Raw genomic sequence first — 14059 nt, forward strand, 5'->3', positions numbered from 1 at the left:
TGACCTTCAACCTTACAGTTTTATGTCTGCATGAAATATACTGAACATACGATATCGACCTCATTCTGTGCACATCCTTTTCCTCCATGCTGAACCCCCTTCAACATTTTGTCTAGATTTTCTTGATAATAATAGCTATTAAAATGACACATTTTGTGTGCGGAAAACATTTTAAGTTGATAGGGTCAAATGTGGGCCGACTACTTTTCTCTAATATAATAATGATATTGTACATTATTAAGTCATTTTATTTTAATGATTTATAAACACCACTTCATAAAACTCAAAACTCATAAAAGCCTTTTACAACACCAGTGTTGATCTCAATGTTAACTGTTTGAGTGATTACTTCCTGTGGATAAGAGATGTGTTCTGATAAGAACATAACGTTCCAGTGAAATACCAAACAACGTTTTTTCAAAAACCAAAACATTTTACGTAGAAAACGCAAAGAATGTAAGTGCAATTTTAAAAAATAAAGTACATCTAGGATTACAGTGATTTAGATCTGCAGATTAGATGACCAGTTTACAGTCAAGAAATGGTATCTAATTTCACACCAAGCCTGAACTATCACAATCTTCCGCACTGCAGTGCATCGACATGAAACAGCAGTTGAAAAAAGTAAGGAAAGCCAAAGGTTAAGAATGATTTTCTCTCTGTCCTTCAACAAAATCTCTAACATAGGTCTTGTCCTCCAGTCGTCATTGTTGGATAACTCAAAAATGTGTGGCGGAGGGGTAACATAGGCAATATTAAATACCTATGAGGCGAAAGCAATATCTTTAAGACTCCAAATGTTGGGAGGATTTTTGCCAGAATGTACAGTTGTCATTTTAAAAGGCTTAGTTGTGTTCACGGACGAGACATTCACAGCCAGAAGGAAATATGTAACTTATTGTACAACCTTGGTCAAGAGCCACAGACAGTATGGAATTCGTAATGTAAATCCTCTGAAGGTATTTTAATAAACAAAAAGGATCTCTGGCAGGTAGGAGTCAATAATACAGTGTTCTGAAGTTTGTTGGTTTTACCTCCATGTGTTTTTAGTTGTTCCTGTTCAGGTGTTTTAATAACGTGACATGACTTGACACAATTTGAGTCCATGTGAGTCACTGAAAAAATAAAAGTGTGGGTGGAGACCAGAGAACAATGAGCATGTTTTCACATTATGCATTGTGCTGAAAGTCAAAGGGAAAAAAAGTGCTTTTATTGTTGGCAACATGTTTGGTGCTTTTTGCTGAGCATTAGATGACAAAGACATTAAATAAGCAGCGGAAATGCTTTCTACTATTGTCACAAGAACCCTTCAGTCTACTGTGTACAGGAATGTTCAGGAACTTGTTACGACAGGAAATGTCTAATGTGTGTCTCCAATATACATTTTCACCAATATAATTATATAACCTGGGTGGCCATTACTGGTAGCCCCTAGATACAAAAAAAATACCTTTGCCATTTCATGTTGGATTATTGTAGTTTCAATGTGTTTTTAGTGTAGAAAGTAATTTTACAAATAGCGGCTTTTGCTTGATTTTGGTATAAGGGTCATTACACTTTGACATTTAATTGTCAGAAGGGTTGAAACAAAAGACTATAAAGTTAATCTTCATTAAAATACCACTCTCTTGAATCTGACTCATTCTGTAAATGCCTTTATGTGTACAAAGGTGTAAACCCAACGAACCTCTAAGTATTTGCAGCATTTTAACCTGGAGGCCAGTTTGGGTTCGCAAACACTGGCGTATCATACATTTCAGGTGATCAAAATAAGGAAGTGCTGCAATAAACAGATAAAGCAGATAAGATAAAGAAACAAAGGTGTATTTTATGTATGTCGGTAGCAGGGGCAGTCCCTAGGTTCGTGTTGTAGTGTTGAACAGGTCGTAAACACAGATAAAGATCATAGAAATGTTAGGAAGCCGAGCGCATAGACGTTAAAGACAGAAAAGTAAATATTCCTTCTTTCTCTATCAACAAATAGTGCTGTCAATGAATCAGGAATACAAGTGTCTCCTATTACGTCTCACTGTTGGACTGAAGTTTACATAAAGAGTAATGGCCCAGACGGATTAATGCTGCGGCCATGTGACTGCTGCTGCTTTAAGTTCTCAGAAGGCAAGCCGTGAATGTTCATATTTGGAAGAAAGAAATGTTTATCCCCAAACATTTATAAAATGTATAATCTAGTATACCAATTTGACAATATAGCTACTTCTTTGCACAGCTGAATACATGCACTGTGCAGTGTCAAACATAAAAAAAACTATTGAAGATCTGATTAAAATATACAACAAACTGATTACAGCAATGTAAAAGAATCTGCCATTAAGACAAACTGAAAACATAATGTCCTATTTGCAAGGAAAATCCCCAACATTTCGAATGAAGAAATAAAAATAAGTCGATTTAAAACTCAAATAGTAGAAAAAATTACATTTAGTGATATCAATGGTATAATCTGTAACATTTGTACATGTCTAAACTTATGGGTGGGGAGAGGGATGGACCAAACAGGTTGGTCCAGGTTTAAATGACTTGTCAGATTCTCTCACCTTGCCCTCATGTAGCACATGTTAAACAACTGCAAAGCACCTGGTGTCCTCTACTTTCTCACTCCCCCACATACTCAAACCCTTTCTATTAAAATACAATAACAAGTAACATGACAGAGCAAACGTAAGCTAGTGTATGAGGAAGTCAGAAACACATTGTTATTTTTGTCAGAAATCGAGAAGTTATTGTCTGCAATGATACGGAAACAGATATGAGGGCTGTGAGATGTGCAGCAGGTGTTGGTGCTTTTACAATCTTTGCCTTTTTCCATGCCACATAAGTTCAGTGGACATGCTGCAATGCATTGTCTGACACAGCATTCATGGACATTATGTACAGAATGTATCAGTCATTACACATGGTCATCAAGCTTTCTTAAACATTCAGCCAAACATACAGGCATTGTAACTTTAATTTATATTTGTATGTTAAAACAGCAATCAGTTGATTTCATCCAGACCTTTCTAACACACTGCTTGCCCAATAAAGGCTGTGTTAGCTACCAGATGGCGGTCATATGCTGCATGGGTCACCTCAAATCCCATTTGATTTGATACATTTCTGTAAACTTCCCGAGTTCAAGTTGTGCCATCAAATTCAATACGTGTCTTCGCATGGAAGAAATGCTAGTTATTGTTAGGTGAGCATAAACACTTGCAGGGGTAGCACTAAGAGCAGTTGCAGGGAAACTACTGAAAGATTGTTCAAATATTCTCTCAAGGTTCCAGAGAGCTCAAAATCACTCTCAATCAGAAAAGTTCAGACAGCAAAGAAATGGGAAAAGTGCCCAAAGAGCAGGCTTTGTGTGTGGATCTGCTAATGAGGTGTGGAGGAAGATCAAAATGGTTTGAGTGTCAGCTCTCTGGCTCTCTTATGCCCTAAAGAGAGGGCATTGTCACACTATGATTGGCTGAGAGGGGAAATGCACCCAGCTGCTCTCTGTTCTTCATTAGGAGCCAACAGGTGTTCTGAATAACCTCCAATCAACTCAGGGGAACTGTGACACTCAGCTCCAATCAAGTGAAATTTAAAGTAATATAAAATTAGAAAATGCTACATACTTAGATAATGCTTTCCATTAGCAGAAGCCCACAAAGCACCAACAGCATTAGGTACCATCCAATGAAGTGCTCAAAGTTTTTAATATTCAGTACATCTCTAGGTAACCCTAACCCTGTGGAAAAAAAGTGGAATAGTTATTTTTAGGTCCGTTTCAGGAGGTCCAATGAGTTGTTCCTCTCTTTAGCTGTGTTTGTTTTGGGCTCCTTGGTGATGTGGGAAGTTAAATAGGTTCTTCTGTGGATAACAGCTACAAAGACAGAAATAAAGTCTTTGTTTTGCCGCAGATGAGCACTAAAGCTCGTAATTGCAGGTTTGAAGGGATGGTGTTACTTTTTCTGTATGCAAACAGATTTAAAAATAATCCATGCAAGTATTTTTAAAAAGCATGTGATCTAAGTCATATTTGATACACGGTGGCCATGTTAATTTCACTTCATTACCTGGGCTTTGGAAAAAAGACTCCCAACCTGGAGATTAAAACCTTCTTTGTTTTACTGTTGAGACATTTTTGTAGCTCATCACAGAGGATATACAGAGGTGCTGTGATGACGTATTTTTGTAAACCTATCCGGAAGCCGGCATCGGAAGGGGTCCCTTAACAAATAGAAATATGACTAAATTCTGTGGCAAACACAAGTTTATGATAATTATAAGTATTGTTGGGCAGGATAATCTTTACATATTCACACCTATGTTTGTAATGTAAAATGCAATTGCCAGAAGTAAAAAGAAAACATAAGGAAATGAACTAAATCACGGTTGCATGGCTGTGACTGCGTGATGCATTTAACAGTCTCATTTAATCACTTTTTATTTATTTTTATTTTTATTTTACCTTTATTTAAGCAGGATAGGTCTCATTGAGATTAAAAATCTCTTATTCAAGAGAGTCCTGAGGCCTGTACTACGAAGCTGGTTCAACCTAACCTGGATATGTTTGAGTTAGCCGGTTGGCCCAATCCAAAACATACGCGCTCTGGCTAAACTGTACTACGACGCTGGTTATCAAGTGGATCGCTCAAGCCAGCCGTGTCCTATCTAGTTAGGTGCGCGTTCACATGAAAGGGGTGGTATTTGGAGCATTCGACCAATCTCAAACACGGACAAGCGTACTGACAGCGCAGCGTCATACTTACTGAATGAAAAGTTAACTTTAATATTAGTCAAATATGAAGAAGTTAAACTTTAAACATCCATGACTTAAACACTTTTTCCAGGATAAAAGCCACATAGCTGCACCTGCAAGGTGAATACAGCTGGTAAAAGAAAAAGTGTTTGAATGCGTACATTAACAGGTTTATGAAATCACTGCCCCGTCCAAGACACGAGTGGATCTGACTTTAATTAGGAGAATTTGACTCGAGTGTTTCGTCAACTTAATGTGTTGCTTAAAATAATACTTCTGCATACAGTATGTGACACTGTGAGTGTTGCACGGCCAGATACGGCTCAAGAAGCTGACTCAGATAAGGAAATATATGATACATTATGATGTGATATGATATGAATGATAATTGGACACATCGACGTCTGCACTCACAGTGCCGCGGACTGTACTTAATGTTACTCTGATCCGGTTACTTATGTCGTGGCAGATATTTAAGTAAGCTTTCTTAACGCTAATATTATAATAGTTTGATTGCTCTGAAGATGGGAGGGGATATTCTATTAATTTTCACGTTCACACAGTCAGTTGATTTTGGCCGGACGTCTTTCCTGCAACGGCAGTTTTTCTGTATTTCCTCTATCCTGTAATATGAATTGGTCGCTTTAAACTCCGCACACGGAGCTCTGATTGGTCAGCAGGCGGTGCTTTCACTGAGTTGACCTAACCTGCTCCGGAGCAGGTTTGCCGCTCAGCATAAGTTACCATGGAAATCTAGCCTGCTAAAAAGAGAACCAGCGTCGTAGGACCGGAAAGCCCGAGATTTCCCTGAATTTAGCCGGCTAAGCGAAAATCCAGCTTCGTAGTACAGGCCTCTGGTTTAGCAACCGGACATTCGCCAGTGGGGTATTTACTTTCCTTTTTTATGTCGTAGATAAAATGTCAAACAATTTGTAGGCTTGTGTTAACCACAGAGCTTATTTCGGGCATGTAAGCATACCAAAAAAACATTGACATTAAAGGTGGGGTAGGTAATTCACTTCAGAAACACTTTTTGTTATATTCCATGGAATGCTCTTAACATCCCGATAGCAATGAATATCTTAAGTGCTTTGACAAAAAATCCATAAATAAATTTCATCTGTGGAAGCCGTAGTACTGTAAAAAGCACGACCAATCGTTTTAGCCGGCCCGGCTAAAATAACTGGATGGCCTACCTGCCTGTCAGCCTTCCATCTGTGCACAAACTTATCTCGTGCCCTCATTGGTCATGTGCGCGTTCGTGTGTGTTGGAGGAGGGGCTCTGTAAGGAAGTGGCAGATTTTTTCCGGCTATGTATTTTCAAATTATAGCGCACTCGAGCTGGTTTCTCCAAAATTACCTACCCCACCTTTAAGATGAGCGAACCAGAAGTGGTAAAATGCTTACTAATATCTGGGTTTTAGGACACAGTATGTGCCAATCTATTTGCTCCATATCTTACCCACACATCCCTTTTATATTTGTAAGGAAAACATTATGCAACAAGTGTTTAATCTAATCGCTCTTTAGTCAATAAACATAACAGTCTTGTACACACGATGGAGTACAGGTAGGTAGCAAACACACTAGAAATGAATTTGTCATATGGGCTGTTTCCCACTGCTCTGCCAAATACCTGCACTCACAGTAACAGACATACATAAAAATGGCCAACAACTTAATAATTTCCAAGAATAGCTCCGCTGCACTAAAGTGATACGAGCACTATTTTTTCTGTTTTTCTGTTTTATTGTGTTGCACTGTTGGAGGAGCCTGTGACCTAAGATTTTCATCGTCATAACTACACTGTAGCTATGTACGTATGACTAATAAAAGCCTTGAACCTTATTGAAAGATCTGGGCCTTCAAAACCAACCCTTGAAGAATCAACACAAATGATTAAGCTAATGCTAACATAACATTAGCTTAAGACTGGAAGCAGCCATCCAAAAAGTAAAAGTACAAGATATTCGAAATACACAAACAAAGGACATAAATATGTGGATGGAGACAATCTCAGGCACGTCTGATTGGTCGGTTGACCTTAGAATCATAGAAAGTCATCTCTATACAGTTTTCATAATTAGCATGTCTAGACTATACTCGTTGTGTCGACATGCGAAATGTTCTATTATCTAATATTGAGAAGTGTGTGTAGTGTTTTGCTTAAAGTACATACCCAGACACATTTTTAAGGAACCAGAGCTGTCACCATTCAAATGAAACATTGCTTCTGGACATAGCATTGTCTCATTGTAGGCGACACACAGCACAGCCTCTTCATGGCATCACGGCAGAGGTGGGAGTAAGTCCTACATGTGCAAGTCATGAGCAAGTCTCAAGTCTTGACCTACAAGTATCAAGCAAGTCCCAAGTCACTGTGGTGAGAGTCAAGCAAGTCAAGTCAAGTCATTGCTCAGGTCAAGTCAAGTCAAGTCAAGTCATACGAAATTCTGATGAATAAGCCCAGTTTCCCCATTTAAATCAGTTAAAAGACAGTGGTTATGAAAATGGATTTAACCCACACTATGATCTTCATTACATACACAGTTAATCATTTGAAATCTAATTTAGACCGATGACAATCATATTAGATCAATATTAACCCTAGAACTGCAGACAATATAGCTAGGACTCGATCAAAAAGTCTGTTCAAAAAGGCAGAATTCCAGGTAAGAAAATCGTATATGGCATTTGCCATTACACATATTTAATTTAAATGTATGTTAACACTAGAACCGCCAACAGCGTCAGCACCTACATAGATATCATTTTCAAATCATTTAATTTCTTCCTCTTCATAATTTCCTTATAAACTAAGTAGGACGATTTAAAACTCAGTTAATTGGGTTAATTTAGAAATTGCTTCAGTTTATCATCATAACAGATCAAAAAGTTCAGATTCATTTTACAATAAATCAAGAAATGATGCACTTCTACAAACAACAACAACATAATTAAAACATTTAAACAAACTACTAAAAGTAGATGAACTACATTATTCAACAGTTTACAGTAACTTCTGATAATAACACAGGGGAAATAAACGAGGCATCTCTTTTCCTCTCTCTCTCTCCCTCTCCTGACAGCACGTCAGTATCAGGGTTAGTACAAATGAATCCCTTGGCGGTTCTAGTGTTCATTTACCGTTTTGTCTTCTCTTTGCAATGCTTAATCGATTTGAAACCAAGTCTGATGTAGCTTAAACTTAACGTTAGCTTTCTAGCCAGAGGTGTGGACTCGAGTCACATGACTTGGACTCGAGTCAGACTCGAGTTACCAATTTGATGACTTTGGACTCGACTTGACAAAATCACAAAACACTTGCGACTCGACTTGGACTTGAACACCAATGACTCGGGACTTGACTTGGACTTGAGCCTTCTGACTTGAGGTGACTTGATAATTTAATTCAGGGTCTCCAACACGCCGATCGCAAGATGCCGCTTGAAGAGCAGACTCCCGTCGGGGAGAGCAGAATCTTCAGCCGCTGCAACTCTTGCTGAGAATCCATGCAGGCAGGGGCGGGACTTTATTTTGCTGAGCCAGCATGCGGCCAATCATATGCGAGGACACACTAGGATCATACCATTATGTGAAAGAAGGGTGGGGGGCAGACGCTCCAAAGACAGCAGGTGTAGTGGTACAGGCCAGATACACAGAGCGACGGGGAGACGGGGAGCCGGATTTAAATGCAAGCGCGTCGGAAGAAGTCAAGAAATTTGCGAAAACCAAAAAAAGAAGCAGCATCTGGCTGCATTTCAATGATATTGGAGAAAGCAAAGCTGAGTGCAGGATTTGTAAAATGAAAATAACCTTCAGAGCAGGGTTTTTTTTTTGGTAACCACTCAGGATTTATTGCCAGAGGTGGGAGAAGTTCAGATCTTGTACCTGAGTAAAAGTACCTGAGTGTAGGAATACTCGGTTACAATAAAAGATCCTGCATTCAAAATGTTACAAGTAAAAGTACAAAAGTATTAGCATCAAAATATAGTTAAAGTACCACCTGCAGAGGGATCTAGATTCAGGTGTTCTTTTCCCCATAGAGACGCCTCGCTGCACATTATCCCTTGCATAAAGATAGATTGTGGGTCCCTTATAACATGTTGTACACAGTGGAAATAAACATTCTGGTCACCTCAACATTAGGGATCTTATACATTAAACTCCTTCTGAATCAAACCGTCATGGTAGCCTTACCTTACTGATCCCTCTTACAATAGAAGAAAAACACGTTACTTTACCAGCAGAGAGAAAATTGATTATTAAATTATTAATGTGACTAATAAAGAGCAGTTTGATTATTAAGTATTATTCTGTTGATCGATGTCATTACATTTGTTGAAAAGCACATAAGGACTTGTTTAAGACTCGTTTTGTCAAAGTTTAGGACTTGGACTTGACTTGAACTTTCCCATCCTGACTTGAGACTTGACTTGGACTTGAGTGCAAAGACTTGAGACTTGACTCGGACTTGAGCGCAAAGACTTGAGACTTGACTCGGACTTGCAAAACAATGACTTGGTCCCACCTCTGTTTCTAGCTAACACAACACATTCACGCACCTTTCTCTGTGGGTTTTTTTGTAGTGACGAATGAAGTTGGATGTTTTGGTGGTCGTGTCACTGATCTTTATGCTGCAGACCCTGCAGACCGCTGTTCTCTTCTTATTAGCGTCATCGACAACATAATCCTTGAATCCAAACTTCACTATTTTTGGAGTAACGCTAGCCGCTGCCATGTTAACTGACGCTCCTGCGGTCTAGTGGGTTGCCAGGTTTGCGCGCACGGCGCTATAATCACCCAATCACATTTTTCGAAAAAACTAAACGTAATATCTCACTACAAAAACAAACGCAAATATTTAATTTTAAACAGACAAGTCCTTTCAAGTCATCCGTCTCAAGCTTAAGTCAAGTCTCAAGTCATGAATACCAAGTCAAAGTCAAGTCAAGTTATCAATGTTAGTCAAGCAAGTCTCAAGTCCAAAAATATGCGACTCGAGTCTGACTCGCCCACCTCTGCATCACGGTGCTGGTTGCATCCTTTTCACATCAAGTCGTAGACAGGAAACTGTTGCACTGAAGGTATTTGATTACACTTCCTGCGTTCAAGGAAAGTTACTGAGACAAGCGGAGACACACAGAGCAAACAGGAACTCAGACGTTATCATGAACTGACCCCTCTTTGTTACTCACTCAGCAGCTATTTGAAAAATGTACTAGTTTTAGGGTTTAGGTTTAATTAGTTATAAAGGATTAAGTCATATTTTATTGAAGCATAGATTTATATACACGAGAAAACCATGTACAGCTTTGTTAAACCATATTGGTGTGTGTGTGTGTGCAGTTGATAGTGTGTGTTAATCCTCTCAGTCACTACCACTTTACTAATTCCTTGGCCACAGTGGTGCCCTTACTTTACCCTGCACAGTGAACCGAATTACCTCTATGTGCCCTTTTCTCTCCCTGCTGGTAGTGTGAGATGTGAGACAGCTACACTCTTACACAAACACACATGTACTGCCCACAAAGCCAAACAGCAGGAGCTGTGTAAGTAGTGAAACTGAGACAGCAAACTTCACAGAACAGCCAGGGGTTGATTTTAATCTAAACACAGAAATGTGCAGACAAAAATGGTGTGAGCCAAACCTCTACAGATCAATGTATTAGAAACAGAGATAGGTGTCTCTTTCTTCCCACACAGCCACTGTGCTGGCTGCTAGCTACACAAGCTAACGGTCAAGTTTGGTGTTAGAGGGTCAAAGTTGGCTTGTTGGACCAAATTACATTAGGTTGTGTACAGGTATGTATACACTGTCAAGTTCGGAATGAAAAATAGTTTGACGTTTAACTTGAGGAAAAAAGCTAACAGCATTGTCTGTCTTCTGAAATGCAATTTAAACAAAGTTGTAACCCTTAACCTTGAAAAGCAGTCACTGTTTTGTGGCCTTGAAAGTAAACTAGTTTGAAGTCGTGAAAATTCTCTAATTTAGTTTTTTAAGAAAAGAAAACGTTGGATGGATAAAACTTTTGTGGCGTGACCTCTGGCACATTTATCTTCTATCTGTCTGAGTTTCATTCTTTGCCTCTCATCCCGCATCTGGGAGTCAGCGGGTTCAGAGGACGGACCAGGGTCCATCCTGGATGGAAAGTTTTTGGAAAGCGAAGCGGGCGACCCCCCTCCCCTCCGGGGCCCCTAAGGCTAACGTGATCCCCCCATTTGTGCTCCTGTCATAAAGAATCCACCCGCTAAACCACTTTCCCACCACTAAGAGGATTACTAAGGTAATGCTCCTGAATCAAGAGATGCTCCGGCACATCTAGACAACTGAATTCAATAACGAAGGTAGAAAGCTGGAGTCAGGTGGGTCACACTGGACGCCTTACCTGGACATTTGACATGACTCTCCATAGTTCACAGAGTGCATTTTGTAGGTTAAAAACACAATTTTTTGTTGTTAAAGTCGCCTTGATTATACAGAGTTTTTCTTCCAATTTCTCGTGTCTTCTTTTTAGTTTGTTTTTTGGCAAACCATCAAATAAGTTCTAACGTTAGCTGAATTCCAACAATGGACTCTATAGCCTACTACCCAATACAGTTTAAACTCCAGGCTGTTTTCTGTCCACATCACGCTACCTACAATTGGTTTAGCCATAGCTCCATTTATTTTTTTGGTAGGCAGGAATAGGTTGTAATCGTAAATAGTCAATCCAAGCCGGAGCTCACTGTTGCACAAACTGGACCGTTTACAAACTTGAAGCGATGTTACATTGTACCGTTCGGATATTTTGAGCAGCTTCTTGAGTTTTGTTTCTGGTGCACAAGTTGCACGTTTTGTAGGATATAAAAAAAGCAATGGCTTGCACCTTTTTTCTTAAACTAACCAAGGGTAGTTATAGCAAGAAAAGTGCCATGGGAATATGTCCTGAAAACCTCGATTGATATATTCAAGGCAAATCTCCGACAGAGATTCCTGCAGTGATGGTTGTTAGATCACGTTAGTTTTCCCACTGTGTTAGAAGGTCGTGTTTACCTAAGGCGTGTTTACGTAGTGACCCTGATCCTGTCGCAGACCTCATGTCCGATCAGGATCAACTATGCCTCTGTGTGTGTGTGTGTGTGTGTGTGTGTGTGTGTGTGTGTGTGTGTGTGTGTGTGTGTGTGTGTGTGTGTGTGTGTGTGTGTGTGCCCAAAAGATAACTCACTTCCTCTTTGGCGACTTGTTTGCCTTTCAGTCTGATGGCCACCAGCCTAATTTGTGTCGCCAGCGCCAAAAGGCGGATGCTTTTGGGCACCCGATTCCCGCACGCACACACCTACAAAACAAGGAATGTAAGACGGAAAAACATTCCTCCAATTCAAATGTAATTCTTCATATCTTTTTAAAGTGATATACTGAAAAGGAGCAAAAAAGGCTCCTAATTTTCGGCTCCACAGAAACAAACGTAACGTGTCTGGGTTCGGGTTAGGGTCATGAAACACCACGAGTGTTTCCATCTCAGCTAACCATGCTCTTCCTTCATAGTGGAGACAACCTATTCGCCCCCTTACACATATGACCCCTGCAGATATTCAGATTTATTTTTTGTTCACACCTAGAGTCAGTGGAGAAACAAAACATTGACCTGTATTTTCCAAATAAAGAAGGCTGATCACGAGATCTCCTCTTGGTCTGTTTTGTAATAAAGATCCTCCTTAGAGGTTACCTGTTCCGAGAAAACTCACAGGGGGGACGGGGTGAGTAGGGTTGAGGCCAGAAAATCCCCTCTCTAAAGTCAGGGAAAATGAAACGTTAATAAGTGTAGGCTGGGGGGGAGAGGGGCAGGCGGGGAGAGCCAGTGTTAGCGATCTGGTCCAGACGCAGGCAGGGGGCTCGGTGGGAGACTGGCACAGTTAAATACTATGACCTGGGAGGTATTCATTTGGAAATTTGGCAATGGATTTACATGAGAAATTGGACTTGTGCCAAGTAGGTGATTACTGTAGCTTTGAGGTCAGGGTGATAAAGTCCTTGTACAGTGTGGTGAATCTCACACAAAACACGGGTGCAGTGTATATATATATATATATAAACTCTTACAGCATCCACAAGAGTCAAATGTTTGTTATGGATAAGTCATGGCTTATTGATTTGCCTATATTCACATCCAGCAGACACTGACAAACATTATCATTCATGTCACTTTTCTGACAACGCAGCAAATATTAGTGCAGTATTGTAGCTCTAAAATGTTCATGTTTTGAACTTGATGAGGAGGAAAAAGGGTTAGGGTTTTTCTTTTTTTGTTTACAAGGAGAAACGGGAGAACTCCAATCTATTTGTTTAAATCATTTTTCAAGAACTGCATCAATATAAGATACCTACAAAGAATGAAGGCAATTAAACATCATTATATACATATTATTTTTAATTTTTCTCTATTCTTGTTTTATTTTATTACTTTAAATATCAACTTTACAGTTCATACTGCCTGAACATGTAAATAGTTTGAGATATAGTAGGAGGGTATGAATATGTGCACAGGAAGCTGTGTGTGCAGAGACAGGAAACCCCAGACTAAAGCAGAAACACATCTAACCAAGTGAGGCCAGCCTGAGGTGTTGTTATAAGATAACTGGCTTTTCTCGTAAGCCTTCATTCAAACAACAATCTTAAAGTAAAAGGTTATGAGCAGGCACCACACAGTGAATAATTAAGAAAATATATTGGGTTTTCTTTTAGTTTTTTAGGCAAGATTGCTGTCTGTAGGCTAAGTGCGAAGATGCAGCTATCAGACGATAAGTTACTAAAGCTGGATGTAGAAAAAAGAGAAAAATAATCTTGATAAGCATTGCATCTTTTTTCTAAAGAAAAGAGTGGAAAGAGTTGGATGAGATTTGTGATTCTCTTCTGACTGGGGTATAAATGTTCTTATTCTCGCCAACAAAGCACTTATTTCCTAGTGTGTCTAATTCGTGAAACAGCGACTTATTTCCTTATTGCACACAGTTCTCAAATAAGGAGGAAGTACCAGCCATTACATATCACCTGTTGCTTTGTTATTAACAACTTTGAAGGTTTTTTGAGATGTTCAATTCTTCTTCTGCAAGGGCCTCTGGACCTACACTTGCATTTTCAGCAAATCCTTTCCATGTCTAAAGGCAAAAGTAAAGCCTTTATTCAAATCTAAATTCTCCCTTCTCAAGAATACTCTGTGGTTTCTCTTGAAAGTGTAAACAAGGTGTTGTTGTTTTTTGTCACAAATGAAACAAAACACCCTGAGCAAAAGGCCAGATATATACACTTCACTTTTCACTAAGGTGTTTGCAAGC

The sequence above is a fragment of the Trematomus bernacchii genome, unplaced genomic scaffold (assembly GCF_902827165.1).
Source record: "Trematomus bernacchii unplaced genomic scaffold, fTreBer1.1, whole genome shotgun sequence".
In the NCBI taxonomy this organism is placed as follows: Eukaryota; Metazoa; Chordata; class Actinopteri; order Perciformes; family Nototheniidae; genus Trematomus; species Trematomus bernacchii.